Genomic DNA, 14,517 nt, shown 5'->3' on the forward strand with positions numbered 1-14,517 from the left:
CTTCCAGTACCTGACACAACACTGACGGATCAGGAACACTGCATGACTGGACTTCCCTAAGGCCTCCATTATTTGACAAACATAAGGGAGAAGCCTGAACAAGGAACTCTTTGTCACTTGGTACAAGAGTGTTCACACCCAACTCGCAACGAATACGACTGACCATCCCAGTAGGAATGACCTCTCGCTTACACGAAAATATGTCCAACACTAATGGTTCACAAGGTGTATTATCACCACAGCCACCGTCATCGTCGAACGTGGAGGTTGTCCGTACCCAACGGAGTGCTAAATCCCAGTCTGGGTCAAACAGTGCTGAACCCATGACCTTAACCTTGGATGCTACTTGCCGCAAAATATTGCATCCTAATATCACAGGACACTGATCTCTACGAGAACTTGCAGAAGCTTCAGTCTCCTTTGAAACCAAAAAGCTGGCCTTAAACTTCTGGCCAAATACTTCTAGAGAAGTCTCAAGATAGCCTTGGACAGGAATTTCTAAGTCATTGGCGCCCATCAACTTAATGAGCGTACCCACTGGCTCCAGTTTTCCAAGAGTGCTTGCCATATGTTTACTATAAAATTTAGCAGACATTAAGGAGGTTTCAGCTCCAGTGTCAAGCAAACACCTAGTAGGAATACCATTAATGATAACAGAAGCTGTAGGAGATCTTGCCAGAAGTCTACGACGGACTTCAGCAGCTGTAAGTTGCACATCTGCTGCAACGTTGTCATCCCCCACTTTATCACAATTCACTTGGTCGCTATCAATGGATAATTGAGCCATGGGCACTACACAAGACCTATCCTCCGTCACACTGCCCTCTGTGGCAGAGGCTGACCGTTTCCCGAACTGACTGGCTGTTTGTCTACAGCTCTTGCTTCTGACTTGTTGCCCTCAATTCGCTGGCGCTTAAAGCAGTTCTCTATGACATGGCCTGGTTTCTGGCAGTACGAGCACTTTAAGGGACTCCTATTTCTTTGGCCCCTGTTAGCCCGCTGCTCTACTACAAGGCTTGCAATGTTGTCAGACATGGTATGCAACTGAGTACTCATGTCTGATTGTTGGTCAACTAATTTCTGAACTGACGTCACAAGTTGCTTTTGGCTTTCAACTAGCTGCGCTAATTTATCATCATTGGCCACAGTTGGTTTAGTGGAACGCGCGGCGTTAACAGACTGTAAAGCGTCAACTTCACTCTCGGCCCTAAACGTACCTTCCGCATTGGGATATAGCCCCAGAGCCAACTCACGAAAACTGAAAAAAGGTACGTCCGCATGGTCAAAGGACAACTTACGAAGCTCTCTCCGTAAGGAGGAATCACCAACGCCTCTTATGAATTGTTCCCTGAGAGTACTTTCTCTTAACTGAGTAAGAGCTGCTTTGCTTTGCTCTGTATCGGCCGCAGACTCCATCCTATCGTACATCCGAATTAGAGAGCGACTGTAGTCGGCAAGACTCTCGTCTGGGAGCTGACTACGGGCATATAGGGAGCTAGTTAACGACTGCACAGTTTCTGGTGCGCCAAATCTACGGCGAAGCAACGATTCAAGCTTTGCCCAAGTATCCCTCTGTTGTTGAGGGGTACACAATATCTCCTCTCTCGCGACACCCCCCAAATAATCAAACGCAGTGTTAACTTTCTCCTGTTCGGAGAGACCGAGTTGGCGAGAGTACGTGTTCAAGTCATGTTGCCATTCAGAAATGGTCTGGTCCCCTGACTTCTTGGGGAGGCCATTAAATTTGTTCAATTTAATCGTCGAGGCCCTCTGGTACCTAAGGTTTTGAAATGCACCAGCCAACGTGTTGGCTAGAGCTTGATTTGACTGCAAAATTGCCTCGGCTACATTTTCTGGGAGTGCCATGATCACAGAGTCTATGCCTAATACTGTGGTGAAATACAGTTGTATAACTGACCAACAAATAAGCTTACTTCACATAATAAGCAAACAGCAAAACTGTATAAATGCAAATACTATTCCCTACATAGAAAATCTACAAGAGGCACGCAAATGAAGCACAGAGCTGAAACAACTCTAATAATGACCCAAAGTTCAAAATGACAGAAAGAATGGAAACATTTCTTTGCTGCAGAACGAATGTAAATTACACAGAAACACCTGGAATTCCAGACAAATGATCAACAAACAGCTACATATGATTGAAAAAGCACATAAATTTACTGACAAGGTGCTGGGATTATGTTTGTGTATGTCTTATTGGAAAACAGGAGTAATTAAATATAGATATCTCTACTCCAATCAAGGTTTAATAAAAAAATAATAATTTAAACGACGATTACAACGACGATTAAATGATGATCAGTCTTCAGATCCTGTCTACGACGCCAAGTTGAAGTGAAGCGACGCGTGTGCGTCGGTTCCGCTTTTACGTGAGCAGTCAGCCCACGTGGTTTGAGGTTTGATGCCTCGGTAAGGAAGACTGTACAAAATGTTGATGTTCACTGAGCTTTTATTCTAGTTCCAGTAAATAATCCCAGCAAGATAATCCTGGCGAATTAGTTCCAGCAAATTAATCCCAGCAAATTAAAAACCTAAATGAAAATGATAGTGTTTACGATTGTAAATACATGTGATTACAATAAACACAATGTTTTGAATTCACTTGACAATAAAGTTATTATATCAACATGAATGTGAATACAGTTGCATGTAGTGTCACTGTCCGATATGGCACGGAGCTATAAAACTTACCCAGCACCTCGTCTATGTGCAGTTATACAAATGTAAATCTCAGGTGCGGGAGGCTACAGAGCTTCTGTAATACAATGTTAAAATTATACAATATAAATGACATATAAGGGGATGATATGATATTAAATAACCCACAAATTACATCTGAAAAAGTACCCAAATGATTATTGTTATTGTTTTGTGAGCCCCTAAGATATACATGTAACGTGAGAATCGTATGTACGCGCGCCACAGTGATAAGCTGGGGCAAGGGTCATGCGAATCGAAACAATGCAGTGCAGTATGTATGCAACTTACATGCCCTGTGGCGCTACGTGTACAGTGCACAGAGAAACGTATCACGTGGAGAAAGTTTTCAGACTTTGTCCATGGACAAGACCATCAGAAAATTCCCATTTGTGTCAATAATAAGAATGACATAACATGAAAATGAATATGAACATACCTAGTAGTTGATTATTGTTAGCCTGGTATGTGTGGGTTGTCTGGCTCGATTCCTGGAGCTTGTAAAATGATGTGTTTTTGGCATAAATTCAAAGAGGCAGCTCACAGAAAACGCATTAAGACAACAGAGAGAGAGAAAAGTGGGCGGAGCGTCAGAAGACGCTTATCAATATTCATGATCCCTACAATAATAAAAGACATTTACATTAGCATATTAATGCAAAAACAATCCCGACTCATAGATCATTGAGTTATTAATAAACAGCATATATACGGTACACATCGGTGCATGGTCCTCAGTTTTCACGTACAATTTGGCCAGAGCTGTTGAACTGATCAGTCGCGAAAATGCTCCGAATCTTGCTTGCCTGTCTGATGCTTGTCGTCAGTGGAGTGGAGAGTAACTGGAATGCCGAAGAAAGCGATCCATCAAAAGCAAAAATGGTACCTACAGGGTGAGTCAAAAAAAGCGGCAACCAAACCCCCAAAACTATATTTCATATTTAAAAAAATATGTAGCACCGAAAATAATACTGACTGGAAAGCCAATTTCATAAGCTACTTTTAGATGAAAAAATGACTGAAATTGCTCAATACGTTCAAAGAATATCACCATTTAAACACAATGACCCTTCAATCTCTTTCGTCAAAAAAAGCGATTTCAAGAATCGTCGTCCAAATTGTCTTCAAACATCACCAGCGATAAAACCTCAGTTGAAAAGTTAAAAAATATTACACAAAGTCTTTTCGAAGGCCCGTCTTTTAATAAAGTGGATTTTAAAAATACTATGTTTTGCCTAACAAGGGTCATTAATAAAGATATTGTGTACTACAGTTGTTGACAGTTGTTGAAACAAGTTTTCTTTGTTGTTCCAAATAGTCAGAATACACAATAAATTGCTCCTTTTTTGGACGAAACAGGTTTTAGGTTTATTGTGTTTAAATGGTGATATCATTTGAACGGATTAAATCATTTCAGTATTTTTTTCATCTAAAAGTAGCTTATGAAATTGGCTTACCAGTCATTACTATTTGTGGTGCTTCATTTTTTTTTTTTTTAATATGAAACATATTTTGGGGGGTTTGGGTTCCTCTGTTTTTGACTCACCCTGTACATGTATTCTCCTGCCACATATTAGACCGTGGGCCAGAAATCGTAGCGTGCAGAATCGTTCGGAGTTTTTGGTGGCAACTTTTTTTCTTTCCTAATGGACTCCTTTTGTGACACTGATTAATATTTTTGATGTTGCCGGCAGAAAACCCTGCAAACTAATGTGAAAATCAAGGTAGAAAATTGCCACTTTCCCGTCGCGTCGGCGATGTTTTTTTGAACGCCGATTGAGGGCGGTATGTTGCAACCTCGAATCAGCGCTTCGTAACCGATTTAGAAAATTGCGTTAATTTTCCCGGGGATGAGGATGTCAGGAGGAACATGGCGGCGCCCGTCGGCAGGACGTGCGTTTGCAACGTTGGCGAAGAAAGCGGTTAAATTTCACCATTTTCAGAGACGTGCTGGAAGACGTTTGTAACTTGTTGTCAGCAATGGCAAGAATTGGATGGAAAGGAGAGGGAAGTTGCCCAAAAAAGCAAAGATATAGCGAAAAACGAACGACCAAAGACCGAGTACGGCTACCACCGTCATGACCGTACCGGCATTGCTAGTACCACTGCCAGATGTAAGTTTCCAATTCCAAACATGTCGAATGTTAATTGTTATCATCGTAGTTGGGGGGGGGGGGGGGCTATTTATACTATTTTAATACGTAACTGAAGTCATTTTTTAAAGCAAATAAATAGGTTGTGTTTGCTATTAGTAGGGCCTACGTTGAAAATAAAATAGGATTGGACAAACATGACAATCTGACAATGATTGAGTATTTTGGGGGTAAGATAACCATATTTGGCCATCACTTGTCACCCTTTACAGTCAGAACATATGAAACTGGTCTTAAAATTTGGAATTGTGTTCTCAGTAAATACTTCAATATTTTCCCTGCTAAGTTTTAAGACTGATTTTACTTTCTGATGGCTGATAGGTCACTGAAGGGAAAAATTAGGGAAAAAATTCCGTACTCGGACGTCACTTTTTTCAATTAATTTTCTAGCCCCAAAAGTTACATCTTTTATGGTTATTCCTCCACTTTCCCTCCTCTACTCTCACCCTCTCCTTTCCTTAATTTCTATTTATTAATCAGTCAGTTACTTCATCGGGATTCGAACCTCTGACGCTTGCTTGATACACGAGACTCTTAACCGCTAGGCCGCGCACGATCGCTGTTGCAATAATCAATCTTTGGACCTATTTGAAGTATCCATTGAAATAAACTAAATATTCATGAGAAAATAAATATTCATAATGACGTATTGCACTATCATTGGCAGGCTCATGCGACGTCATGGTTGTTGATGTCACGTGTATAACCTACCGCTGTCTTTCAGCCACTACAATCAGTTTTGACCGGCTGCTTCAAGTTAGTTCTGCACGACGTATGCATCCAAAATGTGCTCTAAAAACACATTTTGAGTAAATTTTTTTCACCTTAACACAGCTTCCTGGATTTCTCTTGGTTCAAATGACAAGGTGAGGTGACAATTAATATGTTTGGCAGCAGATAAATTGACGTCCGAGTATGGATCTTTTCCCAAAATTAGTGATGGCCAGATCTGGGAATCTTTCACTTATTTGTTTCACACCGGCTATCGTTACAGCAGCTGTAACGTAATTGTCAACCTCTGTTGTTAGTCTTTATAGCATTGTCTGGTTCTTGTAATACTCAATGTTGGGATCCATGGCTGTAAGAGCCAGACTATAGACAGGTTGGTTTTCGGACATTCTGTATTTTTCTTTGAAGAGCCACGGACATGAGGGATATCGATTACGAAGGGAAAATAATTAATTCTACTTCTACAAGAAGTATGATTTGATTACAAACATACTTTTAACTAAAACTTTCGGATCTCTATTATTTAAATCCAATCAGCCATTTCATTGCCAAATATTTCATCTGTCTCGTTCTCATTTCAACAGATTCTGCAATGAATCAAAAATAAAGCGAGCAAAACTGAGGATGGAAAAGAGCTCAACTAGTGAAGGAGGTGATGGCACAGGAGATGTGGTAATCCCCCGCAAGAGAAGACGCACAGGAGAGAAAGAGCAAAGGACCAGGCATGCTCTACCAGTGGAGTGCATCATATGCAAGAAGAGCAAATGGATCCAGCCGCCATATGGACCGCGGAAAAAAGAGCCACTCACAAAGTGCGAATATGAAAAAGGTACAGTCATAATTACATGTACATGTATATAAAGTGTGACACCACCATAATGTCATATAAATGGAAAGACATTTCCACATAATTGTTGAAACCACTTTGAACCAGATTTTGTTTTCACTATATTTTTCAGGTGGACAACTTCTCAAGACTGCTGAACTACTCAATGATGAATCCATCCTTCTTGATATTTAAGGTCACGACATGGTGGCAATCGAAGTCCGGTATCACAGATCATGCCACAAGAATTACATCAAGGTAAGACATTGAAGCTATCACCAATGTTGTGTTACTCCCCCCCCCCCCCCCAAAAAAAAAAAAAATCAATGCAGAACCTTCTTTATCATAAAAAGTGGCTAGACGTTTGGATTATTTTCTGTTGATTTAGAGCATGGCAGCTAGTCAATGTGCAAGGTGATAATATTTTCCTATTCTATGGAATATTATTAAGTGTGTGACTAAAGTCAGATCACAGTAATAGTGCCCTTAATTGTAGGATATAGTGCCTTTAATTGTAGAAAATACTAGGATACTTAAAAAAATAATAAATAAATGGGCATGCCATCACATTATATTCATGTAAATTGGATAACTTAATACATGTATGCATGCAACTATCCTCCGAAACATTTCTTGTAAATGCAAGAAGGGACATTGCAAGTCACGAATTTGTTCTTGTGTGGCAGGCGACTTGCCGTGTACAGACTTGTGTCGTTGCAGTGATTGTGAGAACACCACTACTGAAGACATCGAATGCCTGTCCAGCGATGACGAAGAAAGTGACATTGAAGACGATGAATAGACACAGGGACTTATCGTAGTACGGAAAAGTTTACATACCAGTATTCATCATCAGCCATATTTATGTGTTTGCTCATTCTACATGTACTTGTAAATATGCATAGCTTTTTTTTTGGCATGGTGTAGACAGCAGAAACGTGATTTGCCATCATGTCTTTCAGGAAGAATATTTCTTTGGTTTGTTTTTTACAGCAAATTTCCAGTTTCCAACAGTATATTTTTAGGCTTATGACAATTCCTCATCTACAAATAGTTCTTCCAGCTCTACCTTCTGTCGACCCAAGTTGATGCTTGAGACGAGCGCAACAGCTCCACACTTAAGTGAAAAACTCAATATATGTAATGCCTTGACAATCCATTATTGCATAATTGCATACTTTATTACAATAATTATGACATATATGTATTTGGAATTATGGAAGTTCCAGGTCTAGACAGTTAATTTTTGTGTTAATGGCAAATTCAGGGATACCTTGAAGAATTTTTTTTAAGAAGAACATATTAAGTATGGCCAAAGATTTATTTGTTGCTTATTTATTAATTAATTACCACAAAATAAAACCTTTCCAATTAGGTCATTGTTGGAACCAAATACTCTATTTTAGGTAAATGACATAATTTGGTAATCTGCAAATAAGTCTTTGAACTTCATATGTTATGGAAAACTCGGTGATATCTTGAAACAAAAAAAAATTGGGTGGTACAAAGTGTTGACTGTGGTCAACTTAGCGTTACTTGTTGATAGTTTGAGAATTAATTACCATTTATTGCTTGCATCAAGGACTTTATTTTAGGTAAATGAAATAAGTCAGTCTTCTCCAAATAGTTTTTCCTTCCATAAACATTTAAGATTAAAACTTAGTGCTGTTATAATCCAATTTGTTGCAAAATTGCACAATTAATTACCATAATTATGTAATTATGTTAAATTTGGAGACAGCTCATTTTGGATTAATGACATAAATGTACATGTAATTCAATACTTTCAGCCTCACATGCAAAATTTCAGTGATACCTTGAACAAACTATTTATTGGCATAAAAAACACTGAATATGGCCAAAGCGTTATTTTGTGCATAATTTCATATTTAATGATCACAACAATAAAACCATTAATATGATATTTTTTCTTGGCATCAATATAACAACTGTTTTAGGTTAGTTATATAATGCAGTCGTATACAATTACAGAAAAGGTCAGTCATGCCTTATATGGAAAAGTCAGTTACATGTATGCCTTCTGTGCCAATTGCAATAAAACATATATGAGCATATGAACATTGTTTTTGCAAAGTACATGTAATTAAAGGGAATATACAACATTTGCAAACATCGAAAAATAAAACTACCAAGTTTTTGCGAAATACCTTAATAGGATGTTGGTAAATGACAGTCTAAAGCATCCTGTAAAATTATGGCACCTGGTATACTGTCATTTTCAAGAAAAGTGGTATTTTTGTATCAATTTCCAACGCTGATCGGCCGATCAGCGTTGGAAACAACTGGCTTTTTTTTTCAAATACTAGCCCCAATTGACCATCGCACTTGTTTACAATCGATTACAAACCTATTAACGGGTACGAGCCAGCTAGACTGGTTCCCTAACCTTACAATTCCCCAATGTATGTAAACTGCTCTGTTTCTTCTTATATGGAGTCAGGGAACCAGACTACAGGAAAATGATCGTTTTTCTTGGTTTTTATAGCATTTTCGAACCCAAAACCTCCAAAAAGTCAGTGTAACTATATTTGCTTTATATTTCCAACCCCCCAATTCCAACCATTTCTGAAAATTACAGCAAAAGCAAATGATGTATATTCCCTTTAAGAAACCACCTTGTATATGAACCTACAAGTCTATAGAGTTAATAATCATTAATTATTCTAAGTGGGTGACGATCTGCATTTGAATCGGAGTAGCCGTTTCTGAGAACTTTAAGGGGATGGATACCGCCATCGGTCGCTAGGGACCCCTAATAGATTTTTGGGGGGGATCAAACTTTGGACGGGGATTGTGACTAAACGTGCCACTTAACAGCTCGGCAACAGGAAGAATTGAATTCAGTACCCTCGAATTGACAAAGAACAAGCATTTTTTTCTTGCCACCAAAAATTTTTAACGGACTTCATTTTCTAGGCGAGATAGGATTTCTGGCCCACGGTCTATATTGTCTAACGTATAAAGTCCCAACAAAAGAAAGTTACATTCCCTTTGTTTGATTTTCCCACCGCCAATCAGGGATTCAGTCGCATCGATATGACATGCAACGACGCTGAGGATGTGTGTCAACACTGTGTCATAATGCCCCTCTTTGGACACGAGTTCTTAATGGGTATGTATCCACACTTGATGGGTAAATTAAGCCTTGGGCAACATAAATCAGTCCGTGTACAGGGTGAGTAAAAAAAAAAAAACCAAATGGCAGGACCAATTTTTGAATGAAGTTTTTCCTGTAGCACTTTCAAAATCTAGGATATAAAAATCCAATCAATAAGCTTTCGTTTAATACAAGAATCATTCAAATCATTCATGTACTTTTCAAGTTACAGAATTTCGAACACAAACACCGCTTTTAAGTTCTGTCCACGGATCATAAAACAGGTGAGTGTTCTTTCATCAAACTTAAAAGAATTCTCATAGGGATCGAATTGTTTTCGTTTTGCTGAAAGAACACTTAATTTTTTGTGAGCTGTGGACAGAACTTTAAAACGGTGTTTGTGTTCAGTGATTTGAATTACTGTTGTTCTAAAAGAAAGCTTAAGCATTCTAGTTGCGATTAGAATCAAAACTATAGACATTTGGTGTGGTTATTGGAAACGACCAAAATGCCCGAAGAGCAAATGAGCCTATATGCCTATATAGAACTGGCAAAAATGTTTTTGTATAAAAACAGAAACAATTTCCAATGATGCCTGGAACACCATTGAGTGGAACCAATGGTTTAATCCATGAATGGTGTCTACCATTCAGTGAATCCAATGGTGTTATCAGCGGTACAAAATGGTAAACTCTATGGTATTCCAATGGTAGCATTCCAAAACACCATCGCAATGGTAACCAATGGTATTAATCAATAGTTATTGCCGTTTGTAAACCATTGTCTCAATCAGTTGTAAATTGAATGGTAATTCTCAGTGATAAAACCATTGATTTTATTTTTGTAAGAAAGGATTCAGACAAATCACAGCACGCAAACAATTCTATCACGAATGACGTTCCCGTCATAGCGAAAGCATAAAACTTCCGTGACTCAATTGTGGTATGCAACAGTGCACAATATTGAACTGTTGAAGGTCTCATGCGTGATCACGTGCCTGGATTCGTGTATTAAAGCAACATTCTCTTCTTTGATTTACATGAAAGATATAGACGTTAACCCACCGAGCGTATAAGAAGCCCTAATGCAATATTTCTTTTAAATTAAGCCCGTGTTCTGCGATTGTTATTTGCAGTTACCGAATACACGAAGGATCCTTACAAACTCCAGGTCAGTATCCGAGAAGGAAGACAATCCAGAGACTGGACCTTTTTTCAAGGTACGTGCGCATCGGTCCCTTTGCACTGGCTATATTGGGAAAAGGCTGTGTTAGCAGGTTCGCAGCTACTTGGATGACCCATTGCTTTGCAAACACAACAGCCTCGTTTTGATTTCAACTTGGCGATCACCTTATATTTTATTTTTCAACAAAATTATATCAAATGAGAGCTGGAAAGACGATTAGCCCTTGACCCGTCGCCCTGTGTTAGGGCGGCCGCGGAGGAATGAGAAAAGCGGGAAAAGGCAGAAAAGATCAAGTTAGACCCAGTGGCGGTTCTAGGGGGGGGGGGGGGGCCTAGGGGGGCTTTACCCCCAAAAAAATTTGTCAAGCCCCCCCCAAAAAAAAAAAATCCATAAAAAAAACAATTGCACCAGCAAAATGTACTCCCCCTAAATAAATAGTCGTGAGAATGGTGCATTTGTACAGTATTAGTTAATGTAGCGCTCTCAACTGAAAATATGGCACGAGCGGGAGAGGGAGTACCCTGTTCATACGCACTAAAGGACTGTTGCAGGCGGATTCTTAGCTATTTGGAATTGGAGACGCAGTGTCAGATCATGAGGCCTTCGCTGATGACAAAGGCAAGCTCCGATATAAGGTTAACCAGTTCGTTTTTCATGGCGAAACCAACTCCATGAATCTTTAGTTGGTCCTCCAGTTTGCATTTCCAAAAGAAGGTGTATGTCACCCCTTTTCCTTCAGTTGGCATTCGGCTCATTCTTCGTTAAAGTGTTCAAGTTGGAACTAGGACTTTACAAAATATCAACTACAATGAATATATAAAATCTGCTCAAAATCGTAAAGTTTAATAGCTCCAGGACATGGAACAAAACAGTACTGATTTTTAACTAAACCATATTTTTTGAAATAAATACTTGAAATTTAACCTTCTAAAACGTGTTTTAACAGATACGTTACCACTATTTTATTTATAGAAAAGTTGTCTTTGAAACAAAAACTGGGGAGGCTTAAGTCAATATGAATTTCAGAGCTACACATTGTGAAAGACAGACTAAAAATAGAGGGATTTGAGTGACAGTATTTGACAGGTACATTGGAAACATCGTGTTTTTTTCTAGATTGTGAAAACAAGACACATAAATTGTCTGTCTCGATTTGCTATGCACATAATTTCAGTTGCTACATCTATCACTTTGCATGTTGCAATTTCGCATTTATTTGCCATTAACTAATAATTAGTCATTATCATTTCGATGAACAGGTAATTATACGAATATTTCCCATGAGATTGAGATAGTGAGATCCACAATGCCAGGCTGCTTTGGTAACATCTGGCAAATCAGATTTATAATTAAAACACCATATACGGGATGACGCAGTAAGCAGCACTTACACAAAACTTTATAGCAGCTGCTGTAATCAATCATATTATAATGATGTTATTGAAAACGCCACGCGCTCCATACACCAAAGTTGTTGTCAAAATATAAAAATCTGTACACCCTGTAAACGAACAGTCAGAACCCGACAATTAAAAAAACACAAGAAAAGTCGAGTTTGCATTGTTTAACACAGCAGAAATGATCCCAATTTCGTCGCTCTACGTTATAATGTGCATTTGATGAACACATGGAATAAAACAAAGGCGATTTTTAACAAATGTTTTTATTTTGGGGGGAAAATAACTACTTGAAGTTAAGTCTTCTAAACGTGGTGTAACGATCTACCAGATACGTTACCACAAGTCCACTTCAATAAATTCATGTCTTTAAATAAGATTATGTAGATATTTTAAGTAGATGTGAATTTCATTGGTACACATTGTGACAGACAGACTGAAATAAAAGGTTTCGTTGATTCTGTTTGTCAACAAAAAAACATCATTAATCGTTAAAAAAAAAAGAACTACTGAAGTATATAATTCAAGGACCATAATGCAGGGCGGATCCAGGAATTTTTGCAGGGGGGTCGGCCTTTCAGATATTTTTTTTGTATACCAATGTTGCGGTTTTTTTGGGGGGGGTCAGAGCATAACGGGGGGGGGGGGGTCGAGACCGTGGGTTTGGATCCGCGCCTGCGTTTAGAATATCATCTTGTTCTATTATTACGGTTATAATTTTTTTTTTTTCATTTTCGGGGGGTCAGAGCAGGGGATATAAATTATACGGAATAATCATGTGAAGTTTTGTTCGCGTGATATGTTTTGCGCATGCATATCACGGTTAATGACTTTACTAAAATGCAACTAGTGCATCCCCTGGCAAACAATCCTGATCAACTATGACCAAATGATTTAAAATTGAATTCAGGCACACATGATGGAGGTCAGAGTTTCCTTTTCCCAAGTGTGTTGAGCTGCCCCACCTCCCACCCCTAAGTTTACCCCAACCAACCCACCTACACTACCACCCGAACCCTCGAAACCATCATTTAAGTGTCCCTGTTGCTTAGAGATAATGTCTGAACAATACATTTAATTGTATCATCTTAGCTACGCTCGCAAATTAAAGATTGATATTTGAACAGATACGTTACCGAGCTCATCAGATACGTTACCAGGCTGATCAGATACGTTACCAGGCTGATCAGATACGTTACCATAATAAACTAAGATATTCTATGTAAACCAACAACGATGGTTTCATGTTATCAAGTTTTGTGCAATTACAACCCCTCACTTCCTAAAATCTTTATCTACAGATTCTACAAGTTACATATTTTACCATTAAAAAAACATTGTATGATGCTACTCTAAACTTTAAGAATATTCGACAGAAATTCAGCACAACATTACAATCCTTCTCGGCAAGCATGCGCTCTATGAATCACAATTAAATGTGTTAAGAAACTTTAAAACGTGTAGACAGCGTGGGAATCGATGACGTAGCTCATGTTTGTTGACGTCAGCATAACATTTGCATGATGAATTCATAATCAGTAACGTATCTGGTGTAACGTATCTGGTGTAACGTATCTGGCCCGCTCATGTTGAAATAGGCTTCCCTTGACAAACTGTGTGACCTTAACTACTTCTTCCGCCACTTGATCAGTCATCACCCAACACACTGTTGACTGGTATGGTGTTTGAGGTCAGCTTCCTTCACGTGTCTCGAAAGGAAAGGCAAAAATAGGTAACGTATCTGGCGCTACACATACGTAACACATGGATTTTTTTCGTTGACAGTTCTAAAAAAATTCAAATTCAAAATGTATTAGATTCATGCCATTTGTACAATATAATACCCAGTTTGGTCTAGTCTGTAAGCAACTTCAACGTGCATATTCCTGAAATTTTAAGTCTGTTTATCGTTTCGAAAAAAATAGTAACGTATCTGGTTATGAAATTGGCGACATGCGCTCTGAAGGCGCTCAAGTAAAATTAATGAGCCAATCTTTTTCGATTTGTCATTGTATATTTAGGGCATACTATGGACTAATAATATAAAAGGGTAATCATTGATATGCACACATGGAAGACGAATGGGAGACTTTTTAAAAAAGGCACCTTGGATGGCGACATGAAAAAACCGCAACAAATACCACTTTACCGTCACAATTTCTAAGATGTTCTTGATTTTTGTTACCTTCTTACTACATGGGTTTATGAAACAAAACTTAGTCTCGAAGAAAATTAATATAAATCATTATCGAATTAGCCCCCTCCCTGTCTAGGATGAGCAGAGTGGATCCTAAACAGGGCTACTCAGTAGCGGAGCAATTGAGCTGTCGCATCCCTCTCCTGTTCCTGTCCAAAACGATGGCAGGACTGAATCACAACCATTGCTGC

General features: G+C 38.7%; 3 long non-coding RNA genes across 3 annotated transcripts; 2 read left to right on the top strand and 1 right to left on the bottom strand.

The window, feature by feature from the left end:
• Positions 1-2,455: 2,455 nt before the first annotated feature.
• Positions 2,456-3,154, bottom strand: LOC119723174. Its single transcript, XR_005270521.1, has 2 exons — positions 2,716-3,154; positions 2,456-2,555 (listed from the first exon to the last, which is right to left on the bottom strand). It is a non-coding gene; the product is annotated as an uncharacterized LOC119723174 (long non-coding RNA).
• Positions 3,155-3,558: 404 nt separating this feature from the next.
• Positions 3,559-10,757, top strand: LOC119723176. Its single transcript, XR_005270523.1, has 3 exons — positions 3,559-3,603; positions 9,469-9,562; positions 10,683-10,757. It is a non-coding gene; the product is annotated as an uncharacterized LOC119723176 (long non-coding RNA).
• Positions 5,813-8,504, top strand: LOC119723175. Its single transcript, XR_005270522.1, has 3 exons — positions 5,813-6,432; positions 6,563-6,687; positions 7,116-8,504. It is a non-coding gene; the product is annotated as an uncharacterized LOC119723175 (long non-coding RNA).
• Positions 10,758-14,517: the final 3,760 nt, after the last annotated feature.

This window comes from Patiria miniata, unplaced genomic scaffold (genome assembly GCF_015706575.1).
Source record: "Patiria miniata isolate m_02_andy unplaced genomic scaffold, ASM1570657v1 HiC_scaffold_16, whole genome shotgun sequence".
NCBI lineage: Eukaryota > Metazoa > Echinodermata > Asteroidea > Valvatida > Asterinidae > Patiria > Patiria miniata.